This window comes from Herpailurus yagouaroundi, unplaced genomic scaffold, assembly GCF_014898765.1.
Source record: "Herpailurus yagouaroundi ecotype Mexico unplaced genomic scaffold, PumYag 160, whole genome shotgun sequence".
Taxonomy (NCBI): Eukaryota; Metazoa; Chordata; class Mammalia; order Carnivora; family Felidae; genus Herpailurus; species Herpailurus yagouaroundi.
Window position 1 is genome coordinate 24,993,349 of NW_024412401.1, and position 16,154 is coordinate 25,009,502.

The window sequence follows — 16,154 nt, forward strand, 5'->3', positions numbered from 1 at the left end:
AGCCCTTTCCATCTTTTCAGAATGAAGACTCATTCTCAAGCAGCGCCTGGGGCATAAGGCTGAGCTGCCTTCTGTTCCTCTGTCCTATTCCTCTTGTCTTGTCTTCCTCTGGTCTCCAGTCTTACGTGGACATTTCAGCCTCTTCTTAACATTTCCAGTTAAAATCTAATGAATTACTCTGAACAAACAGGGTTATGCTTTTTGGATCCTGACTTCTTTGAGCATTGCTCATGACTTTGAAATTTATAAACATAGACATCTGTCTTCCCAGATGACCTACTGAATCATATTCCCCTAGAAAGCAGAGCTAAATTAGATGTTTAAGGGATCAGAAAGTGAAATGGACTAGATGATTTCTAGCCCCGTGCAAGGTAGGTGCAGGCCCTACAAATGGTCATCTGGTCTTGGAAGGAACATTTCTAATAACAGGTGCATATATTCCTCCCAAGGCCACCTGGAGGGTAAGGAAGTTTTTCTGTACATGGAAGTAAAATCTTCCATCCTGAAGCTCTCGACCATTGTTGGCTCAACCCTCTGGCATCCCTCAGACCACTTCTCCTGTTCCAGATTGGCCCTTCAAGTTTTAAAATAGGACTGTGGCTTCTGTGTTTGTTCTTACCCAGATAGAATACCTCCAGTTCCCTCAGGAAGTAGTCAGTACTTTTACAGTAGAAATAATAAATCATAAACAATCAATGATAATGGATACTTTCAAGTAAGAAAAATACCAATAATATTATAATACAAAGTGACAATATTAAAGTCATAGCCTTTACTATTCAATGATTGAGCACTTAGCATATGCTGGGCTTTGTGCCCATGGGATCAACTTTTTCTACCTCGGAAACAGCCATATGAAGTAAGGACTACTATGATTCCCACCTGACGGATAAGGAAAGTGAGACTCAGAAAGACCTTAGTCTGATAAAGTTTCCATAGCTACGGATGGAGGTGAGTTTTGAACCCAAGCATGTCTTCTTGTGTTCAAGGTCTAACTTGCATGGGCACAGCCTTACTCTAGGGCCCTGGCAGGCAACAGTAACCTTTTCCAGAGAGCTGGCTGCTGGCCTCTTCCTTCCATGGTTCAGAAGAAGAGTAGGAGATGGAGTGTCAGGAAATAAGAGTTCCAGTGTGGTGTAAATCTGCATGAAGTCCCCTCCTTGCCCGGATGTCAAAAGTGGGATCTGCAAAACAAGGATGTTAAACTAGATGTCTGTAAAGTTGCTATTGGCTTGTGATTTGAACTTTCCAGCCTTCCTTGAGTATGCGCTAAACTCTCACACTTCTGGGCCTTCGAGGCTTCAGTCTCCTTGCCTGGAAGTTTCTTTCATCTCTACTGCTTGACTAGTAAGAACACATCTTCTGAGACCTGGTTTGAATATTGCTTTCTCTGCGTGGCCTTTCCCAAACCCAGGCAGAGGTCAGCCCCGCTCCTCCCTGTTCCCTAGACGCTTGTGTAACTGTCTGTCCTAGAACCTGTGATTGTTCCCCAGATGGACAGTGAACTTCTCAAGGACTTGTTTGTTCGTGGTGACCTCAGCACTGAGCACAGTGGACATGTGTCTTTGAAGAACTCTGGGATGGCCCTGCTGGTGCCATTTCACCAGCACATCTGCTAGATGGCGCTGCAGCCCACGGGAATGTGCCCCGCGTCCCGGCAGAACTGGAGGTCCTGCCAGAGGAGGCCACAGCCTCAGGCCAGGCTGGGAGATCGCTGGGCCGGAAGCCCAGGAAAAGTACAAGTTTCCATTCCTCACCGCTGCCCCCCACCCCCCCGCCCCCATCTGCTCAGTGTTGAATCCTACTAGGACTGCACCCTCTGTATTCCCATTGCTTGAGGGTTAGGAAGGCTGAGGACGCTCGCTACTTCCCTCCTCTGCGGCCTCACAGCAGGGGAATTTAGACCATTCCTTTCCTCTGTCTTTGGACTGTTCCAGGTTTACTGTCCAACGTATGTACTATCTGCTCCTTTTTTCTGCGTGCTCTCCTTACCAACTCCTCTGACAAGAGGAGAGAGGGAAGATACAATTCGGCATTTCATGATATTTCTTGACCAGATGAACCTCTATTTCTGATGCTCTTCCTGTTTGTTCAATTTTGTTCCATTTTCTTTAGATGTTTCTATTTTCTTCAATCTTCTTTCTGCTCCTTCAGTGAGTTAGCACACTCTGAGCACACCTCAGCGAGGGAGGCAGGGTGGGGCATTGATTAAAGGCACTGAAGCCGGCTTTCCTGGTTTGATTCTTGTTCTTGCTGCTTCCTTCTATAACCTTTTGTAGGTTACTTGACCTCTTGGTGACTTAATTTCCTCATCTGTAAAACGGGAGTTGTTGAGATGATTAAATGAGTTCTTAGTGCTTTATTTTACAGGAGCTGATGAACGCTTAGTGCTACTACGGGCTTGTTAGGAAAACTTACAGTTGGAATTCATGTGCTCCATGTGGAATGTACCTCTTAGGCTGAGAGTCCCAAGAAGGCGGGGTTTGGTTAGTCTCGCTCACTGTCTCATCCTTAGCCTCCGGAAGAGTGCTTGGCATATGAGAGAGACTTAATTAAAATTTTTGGAAGAACCACAGTCTCTTTTGTTTCTCCCTCATGACAACAATGAACTAAAATTATGATATATAATATTTTTTACCCCTTTAAATTGGTTAGGATTTAAAATCAACAATACTTAGTGTTGGCAAGAACATAAACTTGGTGCTTGTATTTATTTCTGGGGGAGTGTAAAATGGAAGGCAATTTGACAATATGTAGAAAAAGCCTGGAAGAAGGTTGGCTCAGTTAATTCCACTGTCATTTGGTAAAAAAATCCGAGTGTTTGGATATGCACCAAGGGTTAAGTACAAAGGTGTTTGTAACAGCAGTATTTATTCTATTAAAAAATCACTAACGATTGAACAGAAATACTGAAATGGTTAAATAAATGACATGCCCATGTGATGAGATATTAGGCAGCTATTAAATGATCTCTTCTGGGGGAGAGTTAATGATGTGGGAGAACATTCCTGATATCAGCTTAAATAGTAAGAAGCAATCTACAAAACTGAGTATACAGAATGGGCACATTACTTAACCTCTTTGTTCCCAATTTCCTTATCTGTAAAATTAAAACAGTAATGGTGCCTATCTCTTAGGATTGTTACAAGGCTTACAAAAGTATTTCTTTAAAAAGGCTTAAAATATTGTAGTAGTCTGGGCATGGGAGTAAGGGTTCAGTAAGTGTTAGCAACGGTCACAGAACCTGTCAGAAGAACAAGACTGGAAGAAAATATAGCAGAGTGTTACTAGTAGTTGATCTCGGGTGGTGGGTTTACAGGTTTTAATTTTCTTCTTTATAAAATAAAATATATGTAGAGCAACTAATAAAATGCTGGACCACAGTAGGTGCTCGATAAAAGGTAGCTAGCGTCATTCTAGTGTCCTCTATTTTCTCTTTTTTAATAATGAACGTGTATTACTTTAAAGCTATTTAATATATCCGCAACCCTAGTTTTTTATATTTGTTAATTAATGACTTCACATGACTTAACATGCACTGCACTTCAGGCTTTGTGACAGCCACTTTGGCTCTATGGCGAGAACACTGACCATGACCCTTTTCCCTTAAGCAGCGAGCTCAGTGCCACCAACTCAATTCTGCTTGCATCATCTGCTTTTTAAGACTGCCCCAAATATTCTTTTCCTGTGGCCATCATTTTTGTGATAACACATTCCTTCTATGACTCAGTAGTTTTCTCTTTGGCCATTTTCTCCTCAGACTTTCCTTTTTTCACAGCAAATTCCATGACTATCTTAACTGCCTTCCCCCGATTTTATCCCACACCAACACTCTCCTTTCCTATCCAAAACAAATAATGATTCTTCTCTCCCTTGTAAATGAAGTCAAGATTGTTGATATTAATCATTTCGATCTCTTTTAAGTCCAAATAAAAAGTATATGAGTAAGTCGGGATTACAAACCAGAGGAAAGGATGACTAATTTGATGAAAGATATTGAGAAATGTAACCAACTATTTTGGAAAAAAAAAAGAGAGATTCCTATGGCATACCGCACAACAAATAAATTCCAGATGCATTAAAGAATCATAGCTAGCAAAACCTGAAGAAGATATTGGTGACTATCTCATCTCAGAGTGGGGAAAAACTTTCTAAAGACTTACGATGTGCGAAGGCATATCTATGTGTCTAAATAAACATAAATCTTTTCTAACCCAACACAGTCCAAAACAAAATGGCAAACAAACATATTTGCAAGATTTGTGACAAAAGTAGATTATCCTTCAGATAGAAAAATACTTTACAAATCAGTGGGAAAATATGACTAAGTCAACAGAAAAATAGGCAAAGATAAGAAACGTTGAAAGATAAGTGACAGACCAGGAAAAAAAGTTTGTAGTGTGTAAAACAGATCAAGTATTAATAAACCATTAATTGTATAAAGTGCTCCTCCAAGTCAATATGAAAAAGACAACTCAAAAGAAAAACCAACAAAGGCTGTGAACAGGCACACCGCTGAGGCAGAAATAAAAATAACCAACAAAGATATAAAAAGATGCACAATCTCACCAATAACCAGGGAAATGTAATTCTTTTTTTAAAAAAGTCCCCTTCCCACCTAACAAATTGGCAAAAATCAAAAGTTAAAAATCACCAAATTTGTAGTAGATATGAGTGAAGCAGTCACTCTCTTAAGCCCCTCCTGTTGAGATGATATAAATGAGTAAGGTCTATAGGAGGGCAATTTGGCAGTAAATTTTTAAAATGTTCATCCTTTTTGGTGTAGCAAATTCAGCTTCAAGAGATATAGCCTCAGAAATACTATATATGTGCACAGAGATGTGTGCAAAAGGTGCTAATTGCTTATTGTAGTAAAAAAGTGAAGGAAAAGGGATTCACATTGTGGAGAACACTTATGGAAGTGCACACAAGTGTATGCATGAAGATTATCACTGCAGTTTTGGAAGGACTTGGAAATATCTCAGATGTCTAATAAGAGCAGATTATGTAAATAAATTATGTGCAGTTACTTAACAGAATACTACTCAGCTTGTAAAATGAATGAGGTCAATCTATACGTGCAGATACGGAAAGATGTGCATAATAATTAAAAAAAAAACCCAATAATGTCCATAATCATTACTTTAAGAAGCAGGTTGTAGGACTTTAGGTGACATCTGATCCCACTTATGTAAATGAAACTATGGACCCTGCAATCCAGCTGTATGCCTCCGCTTGGGTGGGTGGGAGCCCTGCTGATGGAGGCTGAGCTGGGACTGCTGGTAAAGCTGAGTGGTAGCCCTAGTTCCCATCATGCCCTGCTTTTCATAAGTTACTGCCAGGGGAGGGCTCTTGCCTGAGCATTCTTCCTTTATCAGTCCGCTGGGTGGACTTTGGGCTCCTTTGCCTTTTTAAGTGGGTTTAAAGTAGGACATGACCCTATTATCAAATTCTGAAGTTTTTTCCCCAGGAAATGAATGGAATGGTCACTATTTCTCCATGAGAGAAGGACAAACCAGTAAAAGCTCCCAGAAGATCTTGGGCTTTGTACCAGGAGATCTTTTCCAACAATGATAGTGGATCCTAAGTGGGCCAGGCAGGAGGACTCTTTGTACCAGAAGGAAGGAGAGAGACCAAATGACCATTAGTCTGTGAGATCTGTTTGGACGGCCCTTTCTTTCAAGGTCTTCTGTCTCCTGTAAAGAGAAAATATGCTTCTTTGTGGTTCTATCCTAGGTCTTTTGCAGTCAGGCTTGTCTTCCTAAGGAGGACATTTTAGAAATTCAAAGACAGTTTTCTGTTCTCCGTGTCAGTGCCATGGTGTACAACCCCCCTGTCACTTGAGGGGTTCAAATAGCGGCTGCAGTGCCATTGTTAGAGGAGCTGATAAGGGGAATCCCCATTGGTGAGCGGTTATCCTGGTTGATCCCACTAATCAATGGTTCCTTAGAATTCTCTTAGATTATATGAAACTAAGACTTATTGGTGAAGGGCTATATTCATTTTCATTATCCACTTGTTCCTGTGGCCTTTTTCTCTGTGAGTTGCCTAAAGGTCTCAGCAAATGTGAATAGAGAAGGAATCTGTAAATGAATGGGCTGTGGAGAAATGAGTGGCAGTCCCTAGTAGTAGTGAGACTCTCAATGGCTTTGTGGTCCTTGACCGTGAAGAGGGAATAATTCTTCTGAGTGATGATCCTCATGGAGAGACCTTTCCCTCTTTTGAGTTGGGATGAGTATGGTTCTGAATTTATATGAGTTTCTATAAGCTGCTAGTGAATGAGAGGTAAAAAACCACTAGTTGGGGGCTTTGTAAGGAGTTAGATGGTTGGGGCAGCCACATGGGTGATAATGGAGGACCATGGCAGTCTGGTTCACTGTTAGCTCACTGGTTCTGCTTTGAAGAAAAAGATGACTGGTCATCATCTGAAGTCTTATTTCCATTTGGATTTCCTTTAGTTACTCAGAAGATAAAGAATATTATAGAAAAGTATACCAAAACACAGTGTTCTGGATTTTCTTTCTCTAAACTACTTAAATTTCATTTTCCTGAATGAATAATACTTTTTTTTTTTAGAATAATACTTTTTTTTCAGGTGTCATAATTTTTGTACACTGGTTATATTTTTAAACATTTTTCATAGTAATTGAATAATTTTGAGATGTGAAGAGAGCAAAAGAAGAAAATATATACACGCAGATTATTAGAAACTCATAATTTTATAAAATTGACTTGGCACTTAAAACAAAACAAAACAAAACAAAAACTCCCAGTTATTTACTTGTGCAGCCTTGGTAGAAACTCAGTCCTAAGAATTTTGAAACACTGGCGAAACAACCCTTCCTTCTGCTCTGTTGAGTCCATCTCCTCCTGCCTTCTAAGGAACCATAGGTAACATTTTCTCTTCTGTATATTCAATGATTCTGTCTCAACTGGATCATCCCATTGATGTGTAACCATGATAAACCCTTTCCTATTTAAGAAAGCTTCTAACGTTCCACATTCCACATGAGTACTTCCCATCTCTTTCCTCTCCTTTTACAGCTAAATGCCTCCACAGAGTTGTTTACACTTGCTGCCCCATTTCCTTACCTCCCACTTGGCCCTCGACTCCTCCACTCTGACTTTTCCATCCCATCAGTTTACCACAAACATCCTTAGTAAAGTCTCCAAGCATCTCTACTACATTGCATCCAGTGGACGTTTTCAGTCCTTACTTGACTCTTCAGCAGCACTCGACACTAGTGACCATTTCATCTTTCCTGAACCCCTCCTCCAGTGACTTCTGAAGTGGGACTCTCTTGGCTCTTCCTTCACCTCTCAGGCTGGCAAGCAATTCTTCACCTCCCTACCCTTTCAATGTTGGTATCCATCAACTTCTCATCTGAGGGCCTTTTTCTCCTTTTCATTTCATATTCTCTTCCTCAGTGATCACATTTACCAATCTTTAGAAAAGCCACTTTAATTTATTTGTCCACCAGTCGGAATGTCTCCTTTGAGCTCTGGATCTGAATATCCAACTGGCCACTTGCTTTGGCTTGGATGTCTCAATGGTTCCTCAAAGTTGTGTGCTCAAGACTGAACTCATGATCTTCCTTTACCCACCCCTAATCTGTTCCCATCTAAGTGAATGCACCACTAATCCATGTGTTTTCACAAGTCAGGAAACTAGATTTTATCCTTGACATCTCCCTCTTGTCACTTTTTTTCTGTGAATATCTCTTGAAGTGCCCACTTCCCTCCATCTTTACTACCTTAAAAGTATAAAGCAAAAGGGGCTACTTTGAAAAGAAGTGAGCTCACCATTGTTGGTTTTATCCAAGAAGAGACTGGTTGGTCTCTTGGCATGAGTGATATAGGGGCTAGATGCCTAGGTGACTGTCAGTGTTCACTCATCTTCTCTCACTTGAGGGTAGGGTGAGGGTTCAGCTCTTCATTCTCTTGGACCACTCTTTGCTCTGTGGAGCTTATAGAGCTCTTTGAGTCCATGAGGCCAACTCCAAACCAAAATCCCTTTTAGGAGAGGTCAGAGTTCCTCAGAACCATTAGGGTCCCCAGATAGCATTCAGCTCAGATGGGAAAGTTGAGGCTCAGAGATCAGGGCAGGGACTTACTCTAGCTTAAACAGTGAGCCAGTGGCAGAGTTGGGGCTAGGACCCAGCCTTCTGCTTTCCTATGCATTGTCTTCTCATTATCCCCTACTGGCCCTCATCAGTCCACTTCTGTGTCATTTAAGGCTGGTGAGTAATAATTTGCACTAGACCCTGTCAGATGATAAATTATACCTCTCAAGTAGGAAGAATGTTTCAATGTTGCTCTGGGCTAGGGTGTCAAAAGACAAGAGCTATTTGTTTGAGACACAAACAAGGAGACTGGAGACATAGTAACAATGTGGGGACAAGGTCCCAGTGGATGCTTTATTTGTTCACCCTCATATCTAAAGACTTTAAGTTCAGGCCTCCACTGTGTGGAGGATGTCTTCTGGGGTGAGGGAGGGAAATATTAAATTCTGTGAGTTGAGGGGCATGCAGTTTGAAAAAGGATATTCCATACTGTCACATAATTTTATGTCAGGAAAACACAAAATAGCTAACAGATTCTTAGTGAAAACTCCAGGGAGTAAAGCTTGATGAAATCTTCATGGTCGATAGGGTCACACAAAAGATACGGTGTTCTAAATTAAAGCGTTCTAAATTAGCCTTAAGGGTAGCCGAGATGATGGCCAAAAAATCTGAATCTCTCAAAAACAACACAGAATAACAAGAAGGATAAATAAAACTGCACAAAATCCATGTCTTTGGTATAACTAGAAGAAAGAGAATGGATACATTTCAAATTTACCCACAAGTAGATAAAGAAACACCAACTTGCAGCAAATCATCTTTCATGCTTTGCCCACTGGCATTCACAAAGAACAAGGATAGTAGGGAAAATGCTAAATGGAAAGTAAAGAGGGTAGATATTGACAAACCCATGCTTGATCTAAAATCACTGCCAGAGAGGGAGAGTCTACCTTAAGTCAGAAAATACTGAAAAAGAGTCCTTGTGTATCTGAGCATTTGCTATAAGAAAGGAACGTAAAACTGTATGCTATTTAAGGGAGCAGTTTTCAAAACATGTTGCTTCTGAGGGAAAAGAATGTGAAAGGGTAGGGAGAGATGCTTTTTGGAAATTTAGTGGCAATGGTGAAAAGAAGCAAAGGAGAAATTTTAGAGTCTTGCAAATAAGAGAGAACCCCAAAATTGGAAGACACGAAATTTCTGCCCCTATCTTAAAGAATAAAAGCCATCTTTAAAGATATTATACTTTGATACATGGACACAAAAGAGAACACTTGAATTAGGAATCTAACAGAATTGGTTGACTTCAGGAAAGAAATGTAAGCAAAAGACAAAAGCATACCAGAAACCAAGATCAAATGTCCTTGGGCACTTTACAGGTGCCCAAGAAAGAATAGACTAAAATTAAATTTTAATTAGGGAAATTGAAGAAACGCAGGGAAATGATCAAGAGAACAAAAGCAAGATAAAATGAGAAGCAAAAAGGGTCAAAGAAAACATGGCTGAAATGGTAGACAGACAGGCAAGTAGAAACAACATATATATAATTGTAGTAACTGAAGAGGATAATTCCAGAAGACTTTACAGAAATAAAAGATCAGGGTCTATACATTTATAGGGCCCACTGGGTACCTGGGAAAATTTACTCATAAACGTCAACTCTATAACACATTCGAGTATAACTGTTAGACTTAGACTTTACTTTTTAAAAAATGTTTATTTATTTTTGGGAGAGAGAGAGAACAAGCAGGGGAGGGACAGGGAGGGAGGGAAACAGAGGATCAGAAGCAGGCTCTGGGCTCTGGGCTGACAGCAGAGAACCTGATGTGAGGCTCAAACTCACAAACTGTGAGATCATGACCTGAACCAAAGTTGGATGCTTAACTGACTGAGCCATCCAGGTACCTCCTAACTGTTAGACTTTAGACAAAGAAAAAGGCCACCAAGCACAAAAGATCAAAAGATATATAAGAATAAGAATTAGAATTGAGGTTCTTTGCAGCAACAGATAAGTAATACATACGGATTTTTACATATTGCAAAGAAGAAGTCCAGCTTCTTTACAGTCCCAGTAGTTTAAAACTGAAGAGCATTCAACATAGTATTGGAAGTCTTAGCCTCTGCAATCAGACAACACAAAGAAATAAAAGGAATCCAAATCGGCCAGGAGGAGGTCAAATTTTCACTCTTCACAGATGACATGATACTCTATATGGGAAACCCAAAAGATTCCACCAAAAAACTGCTAGAACTGATTCATGAATTCAGCAAAGTTGCAGGATATAAAATCAATGCACAGAAATCGGTTGCATTCCTATACACCAACAATGAAGCGACAGAAAGAGAAATCAAGGAATTGATCCCATTTACAGTTGCACCAAAACCCATAAAATATCTAGGAATAAATCTAACCAAAGAGGCAAAAAATCTATGCACTGAAAACTATAGAAAGCTTATTAAAGAAATTGAAGAAGACACAAAGAAATGGAAAAAGATTCTATGCTCCTGGATAGGAAGAACAAATATTGTTAAAATGTTGACACTACCCAAAGCAATCTACATATTCAATGCAATCCCTATCAAAGTAACACCAGCATTCTTCACAGAGCTAAAACAAATAATCCTAAAATTTGTATGGAACCAGAAAAGACCCTGAATAGTCAAAGCGATCTTGAAAAAGAAAACCAAAGCAGGAGGCATCACAATCCCAGGCTTCAAGCTGTACTACAAAGCTGTAATCATCAAGACAGTATGGTACTGGCACAAGAACAGACACTCAGATCAATGGAACAGAAGAGAGAACCCAGAAATGGACCCACAAACGTATGGCCAACTAATCTTTGACAAAGAAGGAAAGAATATCCAATGGAATAAAGACAGTCTCTTCAGCAAGTAGTGCTGGGAAAACTGGACAGCGACATGCAGAAGAATTAACCTGGACCACTTTCTTACACCATACACAAAAATAAACTGAAAATGGATGAAAGACTTAAATGTAAGACAGGAAGCCATCAAAATCCTTGAGGAGAAAGCAGGCAAAAACCTCTTTGATCTTGGCCACAGCAACTTCTTACTCAACACGTCTCCGGAGGCAAGGGAAACAAAAGCAAAAATGAACTACTGGGACCTCATCAAAATAAAAAGCTTCTGCACAGCGAAGGAAACAATCAGCAAAACTAAAAGGCAACCGACAGAATGGGAGAAGATATTTGAAAATGACATATCAGACAAAGGGTTAGTATCCAAAATCTACAAAGAACTTATCAAACTCAACACTTAAAAAACAAATAATCTAGAGAAGAAATGGGCAAAAGACATGAATAGACACTTCTCCAAAGAAGACATCCAGATGGTGAAAAGACACATGAAAAAATGCTGTACATCACTCATCATCAGGGAAATACAAATCAAAACCACAGTGAGATACCACCTTACACCTGTCAGAATGGCTAACATTAACAACTCAGGCAACAACAGATGTTGGCGAGGATGTGGAGAAAGAGGATCTCTTTTGTATTGTTGGTGGGAATGCAAGCTGGTGCAGCCACTCTGGAAAACAGTATGGAGGTTCCTCAAAAAGCTAAAAATAGAACTACCCTACAACCCAGCAATTGCACTACTAGGCATTTATCCAAGGGATACAGGTGTGCTGTTTTGAAGGGACACATGCACCCCCATGCTTATAGCAGCATTATCAACAATAACCAAAGTATGGAAAGAGCCCAAATGTCCATTGATGGATGAATGGATAAGGAAAATGTGGTATATATATATATATATATATATATATATATATGCACACAATGGAGTATTACTCAGCAATCAAAAAGAATGAAATCTTGCCATTTGCAACTGCATTGATGGAACTGGAGGGTATTATGCTAAGTGAAATTAGTCAGTCAGAGAAAGACAAAAATCCTATGACTTCTGTCATATGAGGACTTTAAGAGACAAAACAGATGAACATAAGGGAAGGGAAACAAAAATAATATAAAAACAGAGAGGGGGACAAAACAGAAGAGGCTTATAAACATGGAGAACAAACTGAGGGTTGCTGGAGGGGTTTTGGGAGGGAGGATAGGCTAAATGGGGAAGGGGCATTAAGGAATCTACTCCTGAAATCATTGCTTCACTATATGCTAACTAATTTGGATGTAAACTTTAAAAATAAAAAATAAAGTTAAAAAAATCATACTGATGTAATTAAAGAGACAGTGGATTTTCCTGCAAACTGGATTTTCCTGCAACATATAATATGGACTGGGATGTGTAAAAGTGAAATTGTGATGTAAAGTAGCTCATTTAATCACAAAGAGTGATATTAAAAATATTCACCCAATGGAGACACTCTCCTCAATCTTACATTTGGAATACTGCCAAAAACTACTTGCAGATGAACACTGGGAATTTTTTTTTTCTTATTCAGTTCCATAGTCCAGTGTCAATGTGATTGTGGAAGATATCAAACTTCAAATTTTGCAATAAAGCCAATAATAACTCATTTTGTTTTTTAGTTGTAATGAATCCACAGAGGAAAAGAATTGAGTACAGTTATTTCTTTATGCCTGGTATGGTTAGAGACACATTTGAATCAAAAGTGCTACTTTTAAAAGTGTTGAAGAAGATCATCACTGAAGTTGATGGTGTCCGTCAAGCTGTGCCAAAGTTATGTAAGGTTAATGAACTAAGTTGGGGGAAAAATACTTATAGTGTGCCTCATGGACATTGAGCAATGCTGGATTTTTTTAAATGTTTATTTATTTTTGAGACAGAGAGAGAGAGAGAGACAGACAGATTGCGAGTGGGGGAGGGGCAGAGAGAGAGGGAGACACAGAATCCGAAGCAGGCTCCAGGCTCCAAGCTGTCAGCACAGAGCCCGATGTGCGGCTCAAAGGCACAAACCATGAGATCGTGACCTGAGCTGATGTCGGACACTTAACCGACTGAGTCACCCAGGCACCCCTGGATTTTTTTAATGGGAAAAGATTTTAGATTTCACCTGCTTTTAGGATATATGTTGACATTACTGATAATCAATTTATGAAAGGATTTTCATCTGGTTGTCAAGAGAGTAATTTTTTATTTGAAAATTCGGTAGAAGCGTCAGATTATTTGCTTTGCAAAAAATTTAATGTGAATAACAAAGTTCTGTTCTCTGTGAGATTCACTGACTGTCATTGGTTTTATCTTTGAAATTCTAGAAAAGGATCAGCTGTGCCAATTTAAAAAGTGAGATATTTATTTATGAAATATATTTAAAACATTGAATACATTGAAATTGAAAATTCAAGTATATAAGCCAAATTATTATTCATTTTGTTATACTCCAGACATAATTTCACTTCCCACAAAGATTTTGCAATGATTTTCTAAGGAACACGCTACTCTCCAGAGTAGAATCACTCAGAATGAGAAACAGAATTTCCAAAAAAAGGCCTGCAGGGTGGTCCTCTGAAGTTCTCTGGATTCTCAACCTGCTGAATCGAATTGCAGTCTGGGAACGACATAGGTACAGGTGAAAAGAGACTGGTGGTACAGGTGTGATGTGCTCCCCAAAGTGAGGATTTCCTAGATGTAATGTCCTAGGTCAGTGGTTCTCAGACTTTCTGTGTTCATGCCAAATGTTCAAATACTAGAATTTTTGGCACTATGCATGAAGCACTTCCCAAACATTTGGACCATTGGATTCATTTTCTCAAAAATATGATGTAAGATCAATATTATTACCAACATCCTTTGGGAGACACTTTCCTAGATGACAATGAGTTTGTTCATATAGAGCTTGAAAGAAAAATACTGTGACCGAAGAGTTAAACTCAGTCAAGATGTTCATGCATGAAGCAATTGGAAATAATTAAGTTGAATGAAAGGTCTCACGGAGTACACCTTATACATACTTTCTCTGAAATAACTACTCAAAAATATTCTTTCCAGGGGTGCCTGTGTGTCTCAGTTGGTTAAGCATCCAACTCTTGATTTCAGCTCAGGTCACGTGTCACGGTTATGAGTTCCAGCCCTGTGTCAGGCTCTACACTGGGGCATGGAGCCTACTTAAGATTCTCTCTGCCTCCGCTCCTCCCCAGCTCATGTTCTCTCTCTCTCTCTCTCTCTCAAAACAAAAACAAAAAACACAACATAAAAAAAAAAACCTTAAAAACGATATTCTTTCCAATGTATTTCTATTTGAAAAAATAACGAATGAAATATTCTAAATGAAAGAGCAGACCTAGGCCGGCTGACTAGTGACTATGTCCCTGACATGGCTGCAGAAAGAAGTTCCTGCTCAAACCTCAGAACACGCCTCCTCCCCTTAAGTAACTTACCGATTGATGCATTCTTCTGAAGTCTAAGGTGGGAGGAAGGGGAGTGTGAGAGGCGTGGAAAGCGTGAGTAGAAGAGGGAGGGCTTCTCTCAGGTAGGGGCCAGAGGCAGGAGCTCTCAACCCTGTCCAGGCTTAGAATGACCTGGGAGCATTTTACCCCTCCCCAAACCAATTAATCAGAGTCTCTGGGGATGGTGTTTGGTGCTAGGTATTTATATAGCACAGCAAGGCTGACAGTCAATGGTTAATAGGTGACCAGTGAGATTGTTCTGTATACACTGAGAAATGTTCTGTATACACTGAGGCCAAACATGTTAGAGATCCTCAGACACAGTGGTTCTGAAACTTCAGGTGCATCAGAATCTCCTGGAAGACTTGTTCAAACACAGGTTGCTGAGCCCCACCCCCGGAGTTTCTGATTCAGTGGGTCTGTAACCACCAGGCCCAATATTTGCATCTTTAACAAGATCCAGGTGACGCTGATAATTGCTGATCTGGGACCACACTTTGGCAGCCAATCGGCTGAGTCCATGACCCTTCCCCAGCCAATCGGCTAAGGCCATGATCCCTATAAAACCTTTGTGCTTTTGAAACTCATTCTCTCTCTCCGGTATCTCACCACTGAGTCGGTGCAGGTAGGAGACTGAGCTTGAGCTAGCTCGAATAAAGACTCTTTGCTTTTGCATCGGACTCGGCTCCCTGGTGGTCTTTGGGGATCACGAATTCTGGGCATAACACTAAACAATTGTGGATATAAAAGTAAACATGAACAGAAAAATGCAACATTGTACTGTATTAAAAGGATACAGAAAGTATTAAACTAAACACAATAGCAGGAGGTAAATAGTGAAGTTGGAAGGAGCAATCAGCAAATTAGGAAACAAAATCTAAGAGCTGATTACTTTAAAACAGATGAATCTCTGTTAATCATAATCCACCCAAAGGGCAAAAATACAAACACAAACACACATATGCACCACCAGAAAAGCATATTCAAAATCGTTACATTGGCTACAGACTTTTCTTCTTCCTCTACCTCTTCTCTCCCATTCCTTCTTCCTCCTCCGTAAGGTGACTAATGGAAATGACTTGATATGTATCCTTCTACACATTTATCCTATACGATGACATATACCCATACACAGGATTTTTTTTGTTGTTGTTTATTTTTTATAAAACTGGATTCTTAAATTTTTTTTTTCAACACTTATTTATTTTTGGGACAGAGAGAGACAGAGCATGAACGGGGGAGGGGCAGAGAGAGAGGGAGACACAGAATCGGAAACAGGCTCCAGGCTCTGAGCCATCAGTCCAGAGCCTGACGCGGGGCTCGAACTCACGGACCGCGAGATCGTGACCTGGCTGAAGTCGGACGCTTAACCGACTGCTCCACCCAGCCGCCCCTAAAACTGGATTCTTATTAAAAACCTTTATCTTCAAATACTTTTTTTTCCACTTAACAATACATTGGGTCAACCATTCAGATCAATGGATACAGAAGTCATTTATCATCATCATCATCATCATCATTATCATCATCATCATTATTATTTGTTTTTGCTTTAAACTTAAAAAAATTTTTTTAACGTTTATTCATTTTTGAGAGTGAGAGAGACAGAGTGTAAGCAAGGGAGGGACAGAGAGAGAGGGAGACACAGAATGTGTCTGAAGCAGGCTCCAGGCTTTGAGCTGTCAGCACAGAGCCCAACGCGGGGCTCAAACCACTCATGACCTGAGCTGAAGTCGGACGTTCAACTGACTGAGCCACCCAG

The 16,154-nt window shown here is 40.1% G+C and overlaps 1 long non-coding RNA gene across 1 annotated transcript in view; it reads right to left on the minus strand.

Moving 5' to 3' along the window:
• Positions 1-752: 752 nt before the first annotated feature.
• Positions 753-16,154, minus strand: part of LOC121034740 (uncharacterized) — a 490,191-nt gene continuing 474,789 nt past the window's right edge. Inside the window, exons 4-5 of the long non-coding RNA XR_005792590.1 lie at positions 2,419-2,529; positions 753-2,313 (exon numbers count right to left, since the gene is read on the minus strand). This is a non-coding gene — a long non-coding RNA (uncharacterized LOC121034740). The remainder of the gene's footprint in view (positions 2,314-2,418; positions 2,530-16,154) is intronic.